This window comes from Tenrec ecaudatus, chromosome 5 (genome assembly GCF_050624435.1).
Source record: "Tenrec ecaudatus isolate mTenEca1 chromosome 5, mTenEca1.hap1, whole genome shotgun sequence".
Classification (NCBI taxonomy): domain Eukaryota; kingdom Metazoa; phylum Chordata; class Mammalia; order Afrosoricida; family Tenrecidae; genus Tenrec; species Tenrec ecaudatus.
Genome location: NC_134534.1, coordinates 57,258,236 through 57,277,302, shown reverse-complemented (window position 1 = coordinate 57,277,302; position 19,067 = coordinate 57,258,236). Strand labels below are relative to the sequence as shown.

The following is a 19,067-nucleotide window of genomic DNA, read 5'->3' as shown; positions in this document are numbered from 1 at the left end:
AGAAGGCTTTAGGATTTTGTTACATTTTTAAGGATTTTCTTTTGTGAAATCTCAGTAAGTGGGTGGCAAAATTGAGGTAAGTACTGAGGATGTCCACTGTTCCTTTCATAGGTACAAATCTATGCTTTTTAAAATGAAAGGCATCTTAGCATGGAGAGAGGGAGGGAGGGAGGGGAGGAGGGAGGAGAGGAGGAAAAGAGAAGATAAAGAAGAGAAGCAGAGAGAGCGAGAGCAAGCGCCCCATTCTTTCTTTTCTTAGAACAAAATAGATTTCTCACAGGGATTTTTTTTTCCCTTCCTTTTTTTTTTGGTTGAGATTTTATGGCACTAACAAAAGGCTTTTGATGTGTCCTCCAGCTAATTTAATTTCCTGCCTTTTCTCTGCTAATAGCCAGGACCAATTTGAAATATTTCCCCCATATTATTGAAAATCAGCAAGCGGCGGTCACGTGGTTGCTTTTCGGCCATTAGAGTACAAGAGGTTGCTACTTCAAAGTGTAAAAGATGGCAGAAAATGAGTTGACCTTCTGAAATTAGGAATTAAGTAGCAATGGCTCTGGGGGAAGGGGATTGAAAAGCCATTTTCTGTTGTACCTGGAAGTGTCCAACGAGCTTCAGCTCTGATGGCCACAGAACTAACCTTTCCTTGTGCTAACCTGATAGGAGGGGCATAAAAATGGTATTCAGGCCTTCAGCAGCAGTGTCTCACTCTGACAGAATAACTCCATTCATGCAGGTCCCAATTTATATCTACTTTGCATAAATGAAGCAGACTTTGTAGAAAAGATGTGATTATCATGTAAAATACCATCATTAGCAGAGAAATCTAGTAACTATATCCCCAGACATAACAAGATCAGACTCTCAGTCTACTGAGTGTGAGTTACAGGATGAGAAGTGGAGTGTTCCTGTCAGGTAGAAACCTACATGTTTGTAAAAGGTTACTCATACAAGTGAATTTAATAATAGTAACAACAACCTGTCTCCCTGCCATCGGCTCAATTCTGACTCCGCTGTCCTATAGGACAGGGTAGAACTGCCCCTGTGGGTTTCAAGCACTACCTGTGACTCTTGATGGGAGTAGAGAGCCCATCTTTGTCCTGCGGTGGTTTTGAACTGCTGCCCTTGCAGTTTAGTGCACAACACATGGGAATTTGAGATTAGTACCAAAAATAAAAGAGCCACAATGGGCCATTCCTTGAGTTTACATCACAAGCAGAGCTTTCTGTCTGATTATCTCTTAAGAAGACTGCCACACAAAAGGCCCGAAGTCGAGACCACCAGGCACTCCATGGAAAAAAGGTGGTGCTTTCTAGTCCTGCAAACAATTTAGTCTCCAAAACCCACAGGGGCAGTTCTACCTTGTCCTATAGGGTCGCTATGAGTTGGCATTGACTCGACGGCAGTGAGTTTAGTTTAGGTTTGGTTAACACCTGTGTTGGTAATTCCTAAATATGCATGTATTGTCTTTCTTAAAACCTTTCTAAAACTGTGGTTTTAAAAACTGGATTGGCTTCAGTTGCCTAAACACCAATCATGTTACCATACAGATGCGGTGTCATCATCAAACCAATCAGATGCCATAGTCCTGCTGTTTCAGGACACCAAGGCAGGCTACAAAGGAGCGGTGTGCTGGGATGCCAGGCTCCATTCTGATTCTGAGCAGTGAAGGGAAAGTCTCCAATCAGGGAAAACCCAGAAACAAGCAGGTGAACAGCAGAAACCCTTTATGAATGCCTGCGATGTGCCAGGCAAGGTGCGAGGCGCTGGGAACAGGGCATGAACAAGGCAGCCAGTGTGTCTGCTACTTCCCTGTGGGTGACGACCGACAATAGACATGAAAGCGTCCGATAAGTCAATCCAGTTGCGACCAACTCAATTCTGAGTCATTTGGGCCCCCACCCATGTCCGAGTAGAACTGGGCTCCATGGGGTTTTCAGTGGCTAATGTTGGGCCACAGATGAGCAGGCTTTCTTTTCTAAGGTGCCTACGAGGGGCTTGAACGTGAAAGGTTTGGTTAGTAGTCGAGTGCATGCACTATTTGCACCACCCAGATGGTGAGAAATTAGAGACAATAACTACAACAAGATTCCAAGGGACATGACCGGGGAGGCTGCCAGGAAACAGGGAGCTAACAGCCACCAGGACAAGGAAGAAGAGCTGCCTGGAATGAATGGTAGTCAGTGATGGTTACACAATTATCTCATGCGATTGAAATGTGGTTTGTATGTAGGTGAAACTGTTAAAAAGAAAATAAGTTAAAAAAATAAGACAAAGGCAAAAATATGTATATACGGAAAGCAGGAAAAAGTGTGCCTTGCGGGTTTCTTGGACTCACGTGCTGAGGACAGTCCTCTCTGAGGTTTTGTCAGGTAGAATCTATATTTCAGATAGGCTAAGATATGAAATGACAAGAAGAAAGCATCCTTCTGCCTTCGTCCTCTCCCAGCTGTCTCTGATGGGAAGAGGGGCGGGTAGATGGCAAACTGGAGGTGGTGGTGGCAAGTGATTTAGTCTAGTACAGGGGTTCTCAACCTGTGGGTTGCAGCTCCCTTTGGAGGTTGAATGACCCTTTCACGAGGGTAGCCCAATTAATAACAGTAGCAAAATCACAGTTATGAAGAAGCAACAAAAATAATTTTATGACTGGGATGGGGGCTCACCACAACATGACGAACTGTACTAAAGGGTCGCGGCGGCAGTAAGAAGGTTGAGAACCACTGGTCTAGTAGCTTCAGCCATTTTCACCACTTTCTGTGTACTTAAGGCACATTCTCAGTGATGAAGATGTTGCTTGGTTCCATGTCCACAATAATCACAATTCAGTCAGATGTCAGCTAACAATGTCTCATATGTCTATGCAAGCACCCACCCATATCCTAGAAGTTACCAATATGACTTCCATTGTTATTTGCAGCATAATTCAAATTTTTATTGGTTCAGGGGCCCAAAACTATCTCACTTACACAGGAGTTCTTTCGAATATATACCATATACCATTCTTCTATGCCATATCAAATAACACCCCTGGCTTAATAACTGTCTAAAAATACCTATGAATAGTTCACATGTATTATGGATATTCTATGGAGTTCTGGTAGACCGGTGGTTAAGACCTGGGCAGCTAACCAAAAGGCCAGTGGTCAAACCCACCAGCTGCCCCACAGGAGAAGGACACGGTGGTCCCCATTCATAAAGGCCATAGCCCTGGACACCCTGTGAGCCAGTTCTGCTCTGTCCCATAGGGTGCCAATGAGCCAACATTGACTCGTTGGCCATGGATTGGGTTTTTTAAATATGGTGGTTGCGTGCCGTGCTGTTCACTGTATGGTCAGCAGTTCAAAACCACCAACCAGATCTTCAGGAGAAAGCTGGGGCTTTCTACTCCCATAAAGCATTACGGTCTCATAAATTCATAGCGGAATTTCTATGAGTACGAACGGGCTCAATGAGAGAGAGAGAACCTTTTTAAGATAAGGAAAAGTATATTTTTCTTATGATTGTGCCGCTTTGGAAACACAAGACTCTCCCTAGTTCCTCACCGAGACTGTGTTGTTTTGAGAAGCGCCTGGTTCCTGCAGACCTCTTTGCCTGTTTGAATAGAAGGGACATCACACGGGCTGTCATGGTTCTTCCTGTGTTCTCCAGGGGAAACGGCCCAGGTCTGAGTAGGATTCTTGTTGATGATTTGAAAATACAAAGTCTCTCTCTCCATGATTATTCGTGAAGAGGGGAATCCTCGATGACTCCATTACTTATATAGTTTCTTCCTTTCATGTTCTCTATCTCCTCCTTCTCCTTTTACTTAGTAGATTTTAAAGTACCGTATATACTCATGTGTGAGCCGAGTTTTTCAGCACATTTTTAATGCCGTTTTCAGGCCGGCTTATACTCGAGTATACACGGTAAATTCCAAAGATTCTATGTGATGTCGCCCGTGGGTAACCAGGAAGTGCTCTTAATGTCTTGATATTTTCTAAAATAGATTTTCGATTTAGCTCTGCGACTACTAATGGTAAAATTCATTCATTGCCCAGTTATGAGATAAACCTACTGTTACCCTTTCCCTTGGTGGATTCAGCTATGAAAACAAGAGAAGAAAAAGAAAACCATTAAAGATCTTGTATGTAGAGGGAAAACCAAAAAGCTGAGAATGCTCTGAAAAGTTAAAAATACGTCACAGTGAGACAGCCAGAAAACGTGCACTGCTAGAGCGGCCAACCAGGGTCTGCCATTTCATGAGTCGGGCATGCACCACAGCCTGAAGGTGTGCTGCCCAATACTAATGTTTAAACTGTATCTTCTCCACAGCTGAACTCTCTCTATAGAAGCAGTCACAGCTGTCTCTGACAGGGAGTGGGGCTCGAATTTACATGCCTTCATTTCCCTCCCTGGGAAGCCCGATCTGGGGCTTGGTGTGACTGAGGACAGTTCCTTTTCTCAGGGACCACAGTCCATGAGACACACAAGCACACGCACACACACGTGTCACGGCGGGGGTGAGGGGAAGGAGAGACGGTAAGGAGTGTCGGCAGGTGCAGTGCAGGAAAAGGCGCTGGGCACCTTCCTGACAAAGGTTAAGTCCGGAGTGTTTTCCCAGTGCAGCACATGACCTAGAGCTAGTGGTCCAAGCTCTCGCTATCGAAGCTCTGTGCACTGAGGCACATCTGAACCTTGAGGAGTACAACTGCCTAGCAGTTCTGTCTGATGGAGGCTGGAAAGTGAGAGACTGAGAGAATGTTCAGCCACACATGCCTCAATCCCTCACTTTGTGAGCTTCCGGTGCATAGAAAGTTGGGCAGGCACTGGACATGTCCCTTGTGCCAACAGGAGAAGAATCCTGGGCATGAGAAACCACCAGAATAGCTGCCCTCGAGCCTGCAGGTATGAGCCAGGGATGCAATAAACAGAAGGGCCCGGCAATACCAGCCCACATAGCAAAAGCACAAGACACTATGGTGATCCCAGAAGTCCGAGGGTCAGAATCATCATAATCTTGGGATGAGGGCTTCCTGGCTGTGATAACTCCCATTCCACTGATCACTAGAATTGGTTTGGTGAGTTAAGAAGGCCACTAAAGAAACTGAACATAGGGTCAAGGGGACAGGGCTTCCTATCAGTTGTCTCGAACTCACTGCCACTGAGTCAATGCCGACTCATAATGACCCCGTAGGGCAGGGTGAAAGAGCTGCCTTGAGCACATAATTAACTGGTTTTGATTTTTTAATAGAGAAAAGGGAATAGTGTTAAAAAACAAAAACTACAACACAAAAAAACAAGGAGGAGATAGAGAAAATGGAAGAAATGTTAAAAAGTTTTTGGAGGATGTGTTAAAGCTGTTTAGAAACATGGACAGCCCTTAGCATAATGGTTATATGTCAAGGCATCGCTCTCCTGGAAACAAGTTCTCCTGTGTGATTTCCACCTCAGTCAACTCAGGGTGCTGCTGCCTGACCCTGCTGATGGGAGAATTCAACCCTGCAAGTCCAAAGAGCAGCCCTTAGAGAATATTCACATTTTTGCCAAGTGGGACACCCATTGGAATCCCGGTGATGGAGTGGGTTTGGCTGCTAACCCCAGGGTCAGTTCAAGTCCCCCAGCTGGTCTACGGGAGAACGATGAGGCACTCCGCTCTTGTAAGATACACAGCCTTAGAAAACCAAAGGGACCCTTTTACTCTGGTCCTGTAGGATTCCTATGAATCAGAATGGACTCAGAGGCAGGGGGATGTTTTTATTTGGTTTTTTAAGATACTCATTGATGAAATGAAGAGAATCATTTTTAATGGGAAAAGGCACTACAGCATCAACATAAAATGAGGCTGTATCAAGGACTAAGGGTAATGAGGTAGGGGGAAACAGGTACGGAGCTTCTGGGTTGGGTGACGGGAGAATCTGAAACAGATCATGGTAATGGTTGACCAACATGGTAAACAGAATTAGTGTCGCTGAAAAGTGTGTGTGAAGAATGGTAAAGTGGCGAATGATTTGTTACATATATATTTACCATGGTAAAAACAAAAATAAGTTTCTAAACAGCAACAACAAATGTTACTGGCTTAGAACAATTATTGTTCAGAATGGATTTCAGATACGGTTCCTTCTAACTCTTAGGATCCTCTTCAGAAGATCCTGCTGTTCCTACTGACAGCGGAGACCAGCGGCGATGCAAGGAGGCACAGGTCCTAAGGGAGCCACAAGCCAACTGAAGCACCACACAGCTCTCACAGGAGCAAGTACGACTATCCTGATCTCTAAATTCAAGTTGCCTATCTTTACAGGCTAGGTAGTCTCCTGGAAACCCAACCTCTCTACTGGTAGCTGAGATGAATCATCGGAAATCTTCTCCATGCACACACAAAAAGCAAGGGCTTTTCAACGGGGAGAAATTTTACCCTCCATGAGAAAAATAATCCTCACTTTACTAAATCCTTGCCCTTTCCTCTTTCAAATATCAAGGAAGGGGGGTGTCTTTATTTATTGAGGGCAGTGGGAGATGCGGAGGAGTCCTGGACGAGTCGGGCAGCCAACCACAACGTCAGCAGTTTGAAACCACCGGCTACTCCTTGGGGACTGTGTGAGTCTGGGTACTTTAGAGAAACACATCCACAGAAACTCATGTACAAGAGAGAGTTTTATATAAAGGTTACGTGCACATCAAGAAAAACATGCCAACCCAGTGCTGCCCAAGCCCACAAGTCCAACATTAACCCTTAACTGTGACACCAATCCACAAAGTCCTCCTCCATCTCACAAAACAGACGCAACGATGCCGACTGCAGAAGGAAAGCTGAGTCAGTGAATGTGTAAGCATCTCAGCGCTGGCAGGGGTTTCCACACGGCTGCTCCAGCACGCAGGGCTGCATTGGGGTATGTCCATGTGGCTTCTCCTTAGGAATGTCTTGTAGGAAGTGAGCCTTGCCAGCTGAAGCAGGGAACTGGCTAAGGCAGCTGCACCCTGGTCCAACCATCACAAAGCAAGAGACTCGAGAACTAGAAAGGCAAAGCTCACCGAGCCATTTATCCCCCTGTCCTTTAATTAACCCCACCTGTGTTTATCTGCCAGGTTGGCACAACAAACTACCTCAGGGAGCAAGACTAGGCTTTCGACTTCCACAAAGAGTTACAATCTCGGAAATGCACAGGGACAGTTCGACCCTGGCCCTATGGTTTGCTATGAGTTGGAATTGACTCGATCGCAGTGAGTGAGTTTCTGCATGGAAGGCACTGCGTGTCCATCCACCCCACACCAGTCAGCTGATCAGTGTGTAGCTCACATGGTGCTGCACCAAGAAGCAGAATCCCTGCAACCAGACCAGCAGAGTCAAGGCTTCCTTTAGGAATGAAGTGACACATTTGGTGTCAACAAGAAAGGGGTCATCACCAAAAATGTTGGCTCTGTCCTACCTAGTGTTCTCCTGTGCGATCCCTGAAACAGGCCCAGCTCCAGCCTTAGTTGCAATTCATTTAGGCAGTAGAAGAATGAAACCTAACCATATACTTACATTTCCCGTTTACACTTGGAACCAAGTGGCCAATGTCCTTTTTCAGGCTTATGAGGTTACCCTCTAGCATCAGAACATTGATTTTTCTTTCTTGGAGAGTCTTACAGAAGCTCTTCTTGTGCCTGCACCACAAAATTACACTGCTGTAGCTCCTAGCCATCATCCATGCTCTATGAATAAATAAACCGATGCCCGAGGGAAACATTGATTTAAGAGGAGTAATCAATACGCATCTGGCATGCGATAGACTCATGCTTTAAGGCTACTTATCCCCCAGATACAACGCAATAGTAGTGTCAGACCATACTTTCTGTTTCCTAAATAAAAAGGTAAGTGAAGGCGGGTGAAATTGGCAGGCGCAATACTGGCTTGCCTTCCATTGTTGTTCTCTGGTGCCGGGCAAGCCAGGCCCACTCACCCTGTCCCTGTACCCCACAAAATAAGCCACTGCCCAGTTCTGTACCATCTTCCTAACAGCCCTATGTCTGAGCCTACTCTGGTAGCTACAGGGGCAATCCATCTATCTCACTGGGGAGGTGCCTCTCTTCACCCCCCTCTCCTCTACCAGGGACTGTACACACTGGGCCGCTAACCTCAAGGTCAGCATTTCAAAACCACCACCCTCTGTGGGAGATAAGACAAAGCTTTCTATTCCCCTACAGAGTTACAGCCTCGGAAATCCTCAGGGGCAGTTCGACCACATCCTGTAGCACATTATGAGTCAGATCAATGGGACAGCTGTGAGTTTGTGGAGTTTTCTGGAGTCCTTTCTGATAACATATCCAAAATACATGAGAGGAATCCTTACCATCCTCGATTCTCAGAAAGAGTCTGATTTTTCTTCTTGCAGGACAGAAGTATTCATTCTTTTAGCAATACCATAGTTACTATGCATCAATCCAAAGTCAATATGTACAGGGGGTTACTGAAAATACCATTGCTCGGGTCAGGTTGGCCTTAGTTTCCAAGGTCACATTTTGGCTTTTTAAAACTCTAAAAAGGCCGTTTGCAGCAGATTTGTCCCAAGCAGCATATTGTGCGATGCCTGGCCTGCTACTTCCGCAGGACTTGATTGTAGATGTAATTAAAATGAACTCCTTAACTCCGATCTTTTCTCCATTTACCATGCTGTTGCTTGTTGATCAGTTGTCAGGATTGTCTTCTGTATAGTAATGTGTAATCCAAACACATGCTTTAGACTTGGCTCCTTACTAGTACATGCTTCAAGCCCTCTTCCCATTCAGCAAACACGGTTGTGCCATCTGCATATTGTTGGAGGTTGTTCATGAGTCCGCCTCCAATTCGGGTGCCACATTCTTCTTCACATAGTCCAGCTTCTCTGCTGATCTGCTCAGCACACCGATTGACTGGTTAAAGGCTATACCCCTGAGACATACCTTTCCAGAATTTAAATGACATAGCATTGCTTGGTTCTGTTCAACCTACTGCCTCGTGGGGACGAGGAATGGCCCAGGAATTGTCATGCTCTGTAATAGTTCCCCTTAGGTAATGGTCTCAGAAGAACAAAAACTAAAACGAGAAAACCCGAAACCCAGTTGCCTTCGACTGAGCGTCGACTCCAACTCACGGCAACTCCGTGAATTTCAGAGAGAATGGCACTCAACAGACTTCTCAAGGACTGGCATTTGGAAGTAGATTCCGAGACCTTTCTTTGGAAACACCTCTGGGTGGAGCTAAGCTCGTTGTAGCACACAGAGATTCCAATGAGCTTACAGTGACCTTTTATTCTTCCTTCACTCATTGCCATCAAGTCAATTCTGACTCATCGTGACCCTGTAATGCTGAGTAAAACTGCCCCTGTGGGTTTCTAAGATTGTAACTCTTTATGGGAGTAGAAAGTCTCACCTTTCTCCCTTAGAATGGCTGGTGGTTCCATTCGGCTTACTTTGTGGTTAGCCACTGTAGTAGTTAAATAATATGGTGCCAACTTGAGACTATTAAGAGTGAAGGGGTGCGGTTTAGCCTGTCAATCAGGTTGCAGCTTGATGACCTCATTTGAAGGTGCTACGGAGATAAATAGCTTCCTCGGGGTCGAACACACTCACTCCCTGTGAGACATTCCTATTGATGAGCCACATGGATCTATGCTGATGGCAGCCAGAGCCTTGGAGCTGGAGAAGCCACATGGAGACCCACACCAGTGCTAAGATGCCTCCACCACCACTGGATCCACAAGACTTTCTGCCCACTGGTCTGTGATCTTCCTGCACACCGCATCATTGCATGTGTTGCATGAGTCTGAAGAGGACTCTACAGACTGGTACTGGCATATGGGATAATATCAGACTTATGGACTTGATCTGGACTGGGCTGAGATGTTTTCTTAATGTACAATTACTCTTTATATAAAACTCTTTCCTATAAACATATGTGTATCTAGGAGTTTGCTTCTCTAATCTACCCAGATTAACATAGCAACCAATGAGAAACCACTATGCCATCATGACTCATTTTCTTCTGTAGTATTGTTGCAAGTTTCTATAAAGTAACCACACACACACACACACACACACACACACATACACACACACACACACACGGGTTTTCTAATTCAGAAAACACATATACAAGACATGGAGAATAGAGAAATAACAATTTTTAAGTGAATTAAACTGAGAGTAAGACAATGTAGTAACTACCAAACCTAGAGATAACTTAGATTTACGAGGTAACACTTATTTATATTCAAAGCCAATTCTTTCTCATGACTCTTGGATGTTTCCAGGGAACAAACACGTAGTTATCAAAATGGACTGATTAATGAACATAAAATGAGTAGCTTGTGGTGAAATGATCCCTATCTTTGATAGTCAAAGATCAAACACGAGACGAAAGCCAGCTAACGTGATCATTTCCCCCCTCAGCTTTGCAATCAACTTACAACATAAGCCTGTTTTCACAGTGAAGAAAGTTGTTAGATTTCTGACATGCCCTGCGGTGTAACCTTCGGTTACAAGGCCACTCCAGAAAGCCAGGGCTCTTGGTTTCTTACTTAGAATTAGTTTGAATTGAAAATGAATCCCATTATTTCCCCTGGAGCGCCTCAAAGATGTGGTTCAACACTAATTGTGTTAACTGTGGTCTCTCCAGGAACACACTCATTTGTTGACTTGGATTGGGAGCTGCAAGCTCTAACAAGGGCAGACTGTCTCCACGGACAGTTACTGATTCTGCCCCGACTCTTACTGCTTTTCTTCCTGATAACTCAAAAGAACAACGCTGGGGATTTGAAACATGCTTCCAAGATAGAGATCATAGAAGCAAAAAACAAATAAACAAATAAATAAAGGGGGGGGTGTTTAAGAATAATTTACATTTTGAATCCCCAATTAAAAGCTGACACCAGTATTACTATCATCACCAAAGCTGGTTGGGAGTTCAGGAGTTCCACTGACTGGCCTTCCAGGGTGGAAACGATGCATCATCACAAGCTCCAGGGAAATCTAATCACGTGAAGACTTACTGTCATCAGCAGACCATGGAAAGGGGCCAATAATTCATTGCGGTGGGTTTTCTTTATTGCATGGATACTCAGAACACACGAAAAAGCTAAACATTATTGTTGAGAAAAATCCTTGCAGCTAATCATTCAAAAAGGCACAGCATGAGGTTAATCTCTTTCCAAGAATATGACCTTCTTAATTTATGACACTTTCAGACTGGAGAAACATGCGCCTTTCTACTCCTGTGAAGAGTCACGGTTCTGGAAATCCAGAGAAGGCAGCTCACCCTGCCCTACAGAGTCTCCCTGAGTCGGAACTGACTCGATGGCAGTGAGGTTTTGGGTTTTTCTTTTTACACTTTCAGAGTTAGATTTCTGTGAATAAATCAGAACACCTCCTGTGTGTTCCTGTGTGCCAGGTATCCATCAGAAGTTTCCGTACAAAAATGATCGTGATCTCACTTTTGCCCTGACGTTTAATGCCATCCTGGGATGACGGGGGCCTGGTTGTGTCTGGGGGACCAGGGAGGGCTTCTCAGAGGTTCTGTACATTCTTGATGAGTGTGCTCAGCATTCATTCAGAAAGCAAGAGCAAGGTCACTGTCACACATGGGGACAGCATGCGCCGACACACTGGGGCCTGGGGCCTGCTTGGGCACGCTCTGTTGGGAATATCTGGAGGGAGACCGAGTTCAAATGAAGCCCAGATTGTAAAGTAGAGGAAGACAAGTCAGACTGTGAAAGGCCCATACCAAGTTTCTGGATTTTCTCCCCTGAGATTACAAAGAAGCCATTCAGTGAGAAATCATGCCACACATTGGGGGAACTGGGTACCTGGGGGGGGGCACCATCTCTTGGGTGAGACCTCTATGGGTTAGCTCATGCCACAGACCCACCCAGAGCTGGTGAGATCTGAACTGATGCAATCATGGCAGACGGCAGGAGGAGGAGATCACAATGAACATGTATGACAGCTGTCGGCTAACATCTGAGACCTCGCCAGGCACTGGCCCTTCTTCTCAGAACGTTCATCTATTTTCTCAAAACCCGAATCTGGTGTGGACTGAATGTGGAGGGCGAGTCAATGTCAGAATGGACATTTCTGGCTTGCATTATCAGGTGGAATGTGAAGCCATTAATTGAAAAATTGATCCCGGGAGAAGAAGAAGAAAAAATCCATTGTAAGTGGAGTATGGAAGGTGGATAGTCTTATGCATACTAATTTTGAGAGGTGCTTGGAACATACAAATCAAGATCATCAGACTGTTGGGATTAAGAGAGCGACCGAGAGCAGGCTAGAAGCAGGCTAAATAAAACCATTCTTCAGTTTGTAAAGCGTAAACCAGGGGTCCTCAAACTACGGCCCGCGGGCCACATGCAGCCCACCGAGGACATTTATCCGGCCCGCCGGGTGTTTTTGCCCCATTTTGTTTTTTAATTCAAAATAAGATATGTGCAGTGTGCATAGGAATTTGTTAATAGTTTTTTTTTAAAAAAACTATCGTCCGGCCCTCCAATGATCTGAGGGGCAGTGAACTGGCTTCCTGTTTAAAAAGTTTGAGGACCCCTGGCATAAACCAACAGTCATGTCGTCACACAGTACAACACCCCCAGAACCTTAGGATGGCCGGCAGTGATTCCACTACAGAGACACCCAATGTTTATCCTAAAATGACCCTCAAATATCGTATTTCCCCATAACTTGAAAATGCACATTTCAGATCCACAGATCAAATGTCTGAAATGAGCAGCTCCCCTGGAAATCAACGTGCAAAAGAGAAAACAATATTTCATCCCTCAATCAAGAGGCTAGGCAAATGTTGGGAGGCGAGAAGACAGTTTTAGAGACTGGCTCAGCAAAGCTCTCTGTGCACTCCTTTAGTCTAGGTTAACACACAAAAGACAGGCTGTTTCCCACGACTGGCAGTTCTATTGAGAAACAGAACTGCCCTCTGGGGGAGATCAGAAAGGCCCTGAGATCACTCCCCGCTTTCCTAGGAGGAAAGGGTTCGGAAGAATTTCTCCACAAGCCGAAGGAAAGATGTAATTAAAAGACAGTGCCCTATTTTACAAGATTCCTTCTGGGAAGTCACTGTGGAAATTCAGGCCAGATGCGCTCCTTCCTTTCTAGTCGCAGAGGAATTAGATAATGACGTGTAATGGAAACGGGTCGTTCGGGTCACAGCACGTGAGGTTGGTAAATCTTTTAAATGGGTGGACATAACACTTCAGAGTCCACGTATTCATTATGAAAATGGATCACTGGGCAATCAACTAACTAGTCAAGTCAAACACAGGCAGCCTTTGAGTTCACTGGTCTTTCATTTAGACTGGAGATTCTTTTGTGGATTGGGCACTGTTCCCAGATAATTCAAGGTCATTTCCAAATTTTCCACCTTAGTTTATTGTTAGTTGGTTCTGACGCAGGGCAACTGCATGTACAACTGAGCAGCAGTCCAGCACCATGGCAAGAGCGATAGCAATACTTGGTTGGGTTGCACTGAGTTTTCATTGACTAGCTTTTGGAAGCAGATGGCCAGCGCTTTGCCGAAACTTATCCACTATGGGCGAGACCCCCACGGAATTAGAAAACGCAGTTGTTTCCAGCAGCATAGGAAGTAATGTTATTATCAGCACTAATAGGATTACTAATGCCATTAGGGACGAGAATAGTAAAAGCAGCCTCCTATATATTCTTGCTGCTGTTCGTGGGTGGTGACCACGTTATAAGGATTTTCTATGGACTACTGTCCTAGTAATCTTTCCACCTACTGGTGGAAGCTTCCCAGTGATCACCCTCAGCTCAACGATGAGGGAAGGGATTAGAGAGAGCAGGCATTCTGCCCAGTTCCACGTGGGCATCTCCAGGCAGTTGTTGCCATCCCAGACCAGCGGGGATCATTTGCTGGAAGGGTTGATATCTCAACCTCTGGGACAAAGATTCATGGAGCTACTCACAAAGTCACACTAGATTTTTCCACTGAGAAGTGGTGTCTGCAATCAAAGAAACTACTGATGCTTCTGCACAAAGTTATGTGAGCAGGGGGTTCACGAAGCAATAATGTAGGGGAAAAAACAGATAAATGAATACCTTGACATCACTTTTCCAAGCTCTGAAGGCGAGTCTCACTGCCAAAATTAGCTGCTTCGTTGTTTTCTGGAAAGAAAACCCAAAAGGAAGCAATTTCAAAATGCCGAACTTGTACAATGGATTACAGTACTAAGAACTAAGCATGAAATAACTGTTTATTCATTAATGCTATGGTCAACAAGGAAAGCCACTAGTGATTGCTTAATGAACATTTAGTATCTTACTCATATACATGAGTGTTAAAAAAAACAAGAGCTGAACATGCTCTTAAAGCATACACACAGACCCACATATTATCCCCAACATTATGGATGTAAGAAAAGAAACACGAAGGCATGGACAGCAAGAGCTCTCAATGGTTAATATGTCATCCCTCTCATTTGTTCTTCCTCGTTGCCTCAACTTGTCTTTCTCGTCAACACCGACACAACTGTGCATCTACAGACCCACCGTGACAGCTCAGGATCACTGAGGTTGGCACCAGTACTACAATCACACACCTGATTCTGAACAACCCCTTCGACGGTACAGGTACCATGGATCCAAACAAGATCAGTCACACGCCGCAATAAGAAAAGGGTCTTGCTTGTTTGAAGCCATAACAAAACCATAGACTCCTGTGGTAACTTTTACAACCATTTCAGCTGCACCGCATCTTCATCCAGAAATATGCTGCGTTTGAGATGAACTGTGTTATGAGGTAGAAGCTGAATTGTGTCTTCCCCAAAAAGATATGTAGAAGACATAGCATCTGGTGCTTGAGAATGTGACCTTGTTTGGAAATGGGGTTTGGGAAATGTCATAAGCCACCTGAGGTCATACAGTAAGCAGGGCAGATCCTAGTCCAATGACTCGGGTGTCCTTATGAAAAAGGAAGAGACAGAGGAAGATGGCCACGTGACAACGGAGGCCGGGCCTGATGTGGCAGGGAGCACCTTGATTCCGGGCTCTCAGCAGACACTGGAGCAGGTGTGCTCCCTCGGAGGCTCAGCTTCAACATTGACTTTGGACTTCCCGGCTCCAGAAGAGTAAGCCCCTGCATTTCCGCTCCTGTGTGCCAACCACTTGGTAGTTCCTTGTCTCAGCCATCGTGGAGAATTATTACAAGTGGTTTCCCTGCCTATTCTTAAGATGAAGCAAAATCTCTTATAAAGAGCACTTTCCCCCAGAGGAAGAAAGTGTGATTCAAGTTTGAGAAATGCAATCTCAAATGGAAAATTCCATTTTTGTACAATGGTGGATCTAGGAAGGCATTATATCGTATGCTAAGTGGAAGGAAGAGCATGGGTAAAAATAACCCAGTAAGATAGCCTAAATTGTCTTCGGCAAAAGAGCCAGGGAGATCAACTAATGTTTTTTACTTTTATTCTTTTTTTGGGGGGGTTGGGGGGAAGAAGGTGGTTTGGGGGGCAGAGGGATAAAGTTTAAAAGGTGAAAAAGAGAACTTCTCCTCGGAAGAAATGAAATGAAATGTAATGCTATGCTAAAAGGACCAAAACCAGACAACTAAACTCACTGCCACAGTTGATTCTGACTCAGAGAGGCCCCACGGGATAGGGGAGAACTATCCCTGTGCATTTCCAACACCAGAACTCTTTTTCTCCAGAAAAAGGCAGAAGGCCATTAGTAAATTCCACAATAAAAAGGATCAAGATCCATTCAAGATGTGGCAGCATCAGACACCCCCACACACCACCCCACCCCCAGGAAGCCCTGCCCGCAGCCACCTAAGAGTCTCTTGGACATGAGCTCTGAGAGATCCGTGCAGAAGAAGGGAAGAGAGGCTTACATATCTGCCCAGTGTGTGCTCTCAAAGAAATCGTTTGCCTTTTGCAAAACAACAGCAAACCCTCCCCGCAAATCCAGAAGCACTGGCCATGACAGCTCAGGCTTACTGTGGGTTCAATCTGCCCACTTCCATACCAGTCTGAAAAACTTACTTATAAAATCAGGGAAAGGTGCGTTTCAAACCAATCAACCAACCCGAGTATGGGGAATAGCCCGTTCCAAAGTGGAGACATAACTTTTTAGTTGACTCTGATGGTGTGAGAAACACCGTGTAATCTCTTGAATAAATGTTTCTTGATAAACCACTGTGAAACTAGCAAGAGGGTACAGAGGCAACACAGCAAGCTCAGGAAACCAAGTCATCAAGTAAACACAGCGCAGAGGGACTCGAGTGATCAAATTCAAACCCGAATCACTGCCATCGAGTCCATGCCAACTCCTAACAACCATTTATTAGGACAGCGTAGAACCGCCCCATGAGGCTCCAAGACTCACTCTTCACCGAAGTACAAAGTCCCGTCTTTCTCCTACGGAGCGGCTGGTGGTTTTGAGCTGCTGACCTTGTGGTTAGCAGCCCAATTCGTAACCACGATGTCACCAGGCCTCCTTTAAGTGATGACCCTGAAGGGTTTCCTAACAGCATGTGGCTTGACCTCTCCGCCAAGCCAATGCTAGCTCTCATCCCCTCACCCCTGCCTCTACACTGAGTATCCAAGACTCAACTCTTTGAGTTCAAGTAATAATGCGTAAACAGACATCTGGTCAAGCATTTGGTTTTAACCTTCTACGTTTTTGTTGATCCTGGTACCTGGTAAAGCAGCCCTACTCATGCTACTGGGTGCCCCTGGACTGCTCACTCCAGGTTCAGGGGTTCAAAGCCACCAGCTGTTTAGCTACAGAAGCCCTAGATAAGGTCACCATGGGTTGACATAGGATTGATGGCAGTGCATGGGGTGCAGGGTAGATAGGTTTTCCAACTTGTGACAGCCTCTTGTACATATCCCATCCCATCATCCTCAATCTTCTCTATTTATGCACACCAGTATCAAGTCTCAGGTCTAAAACAGGGTTTCACAATCTTAGCGCGACTGGCCATTTGGGCTCGTTCATTTTTCATGTAGGGAGCCGATTACCCTCCCATTCCATTGTGAAAACCAAAAATGTCTCCAGACATTGCCAACTGCCCCTGAGGGTGAAACTGCCCCTCTCCCACCCCCATTGAGATCCACTCATTTAAAATGAACGGTCACTTATTAAATCCTCTCTATCGAACTTCATCACTGAAACACAGTCTTCTTTATCTACCTTCACCATTGTGCAGAAAGACCTCTGGGCCCATGAGACCATGAGAGTAGGACTCAGTTCTGTGTGATGCCATCTCTATGTTACCCTATTTAATACCCACAAACACCTCATACTTACCGCCCCCCTCCCACAATCACAACTTATTCAATACCGAGAGAGAAAGAGGGAGAGAGTGATACATCACACACTGATGTTATCAAAACCAAGGACATTCAAGGTAGGTATTCACTCGCTCACTGCCATGGAGTTGATGCTGACTCATAGCAACCCGCTAAGACAGGACGGAACTGCCTCTGCGCTTCCCAGCCTGCAACTCTCCCCTGGAGCCGGAGATACCGTCTTTCTCCCTCAGGGGAGACTCCGACTGCTGAAAATGTCTGAACCTGAGCCCCCTTCGCTCCCAGTGGAGCAAGAGCCTGACCTGACCTCCCATCCTTGGGGCAGACAGCCTTCTCATTGCAGACACCTTCATCGTGATGCATCTTCGGGTATTTCCCACCGACTAAAAGGCACAGGGTCATTTCCACCACAGAGAGGTCAAATGGAGTCAGACGCTCATGGCAGCTAACTGGTTATAGGCTTGTCCAGAGCCCTGGAGAAGACAGCAAAGCTTTCTGGCCCAGTGCATGGTGGGTGGGTAAACCCTGGCCTAAGACACAGATCCCCCTGAGGGAGCTTAATGAGAGAAGGGGTAGAATTTGACATTGGGAACTTTCCCTGCTGGTCCTTGAAGCGAGTGGGGGGGCTCAAAGGTCTATTTCCATCAGGGCACATTTAAGTTCACACAGGACCTTTGTTAGCCCTGGTCTCTTCCCAAAGCACCAGACTGGCTTGGTAACACATATGCTGATGGACACTTCCCACCCCCACCTCCAATCTGCTCTTTCAGAGTCTGTTCTAACATACGTACATAACTCACTCTGATAACTGTTCCACTACTGTATGTAAGGAGCAAACACTCCCCAGAACATGAAACTCTGCCCTCCAGGAGCATTCCAGTGGAGATGGGAGGGCGTGACTAGACCACTCCCTAAACCAAATAGTTGTGTTAATTGCTAGAGAGAACACTGAAGCTAGTTAGGAATTACCAGTGGGGGTGGAGGAGGGTGGGGGAGGGTGGTGGTGGTGGTGAGATGAATTGAAGTGGGAACCCCAGGAACGGACTCACTGAGAAAACAGGAGTTGATCAGAGACTTGAGACTTGACAGCTATGATGGCAAGGGGCCACGGGGCAGGAAATGGCGCCACGGACTCTGGGACTTGACACATACTGGAAAGTGGTGGGAGCCAAGGTCAGCTAGAGGCCTGGCCACGTTGACCCTGCTAAGAGGGTATTGAGATGCCCCCCCACCCCAACCCCCGAGATGGTCTCCTGAGAGCGGTGGGCTTCACGCATCCATCATAACTGCAGGTTCTAGGCGGGATGAGATAATGGGTACTGGTGGAGGGCAAGGGCAGTTAGAAACAAGGTACCAGGTGGAGGTGATTATAAAATAGATGTGTCAATAGACTGGATAAGAGCCTTGCTACTCGACGTGGTGAAGTGGGTTACTAACTACGAGTTGCTTTCTACTCCGAGTTACAGTCTGGGAAGCCCACAGGGGCACTGACAGTCAGAAGAGACCAGTGGCAGTGAGTTCTCAAAATGTAGCCCCCTTTTCTCTCTCTCTCTCTCTCTCTCTCTCTCTCTCTCTCTCTCTCTCTCTCTCTCTCTCTCTCTCGTGCGCACGCGCGCACACACACACACACACACACACACACACACACACACACACACAACTAACACCTGGAACTTGATAGAAACAAACTCTTGTCGCCTCCCCAGACCATCTGAATCTGAATTTGCATTCTCACAAGATCCCCAGGTGGTTTATACCCAAACCAAAAAACCAAACTCACCACCACCAAGTTCACTC

The 19,067-nt window shown here is 45.8% G+C and overlaps 1 protein-coding gene across 1 annotated transcript in view; it reads right to left on the bottom strand.

Moving 5' to 3' along the window:
- PAG1 (phosphoprotein membrane anchor with glycosphingolipid microdomains 1) overlaps nt 1-19,067 on the bottom strand; it is a 172,230-nt gene that overhangs the window by 107,794 nt on the left and 45,369 nt on the right. The window contains exon 2 of the mRNA XM_075549537.1: nt 14,059-14,124. The gene's annotated coding sequence lies outside the window, so the exon portion shown is untranslated. The remainder of the gene's footprint in view (nt 1-14,058; nt 14,125-19,067) is intronic.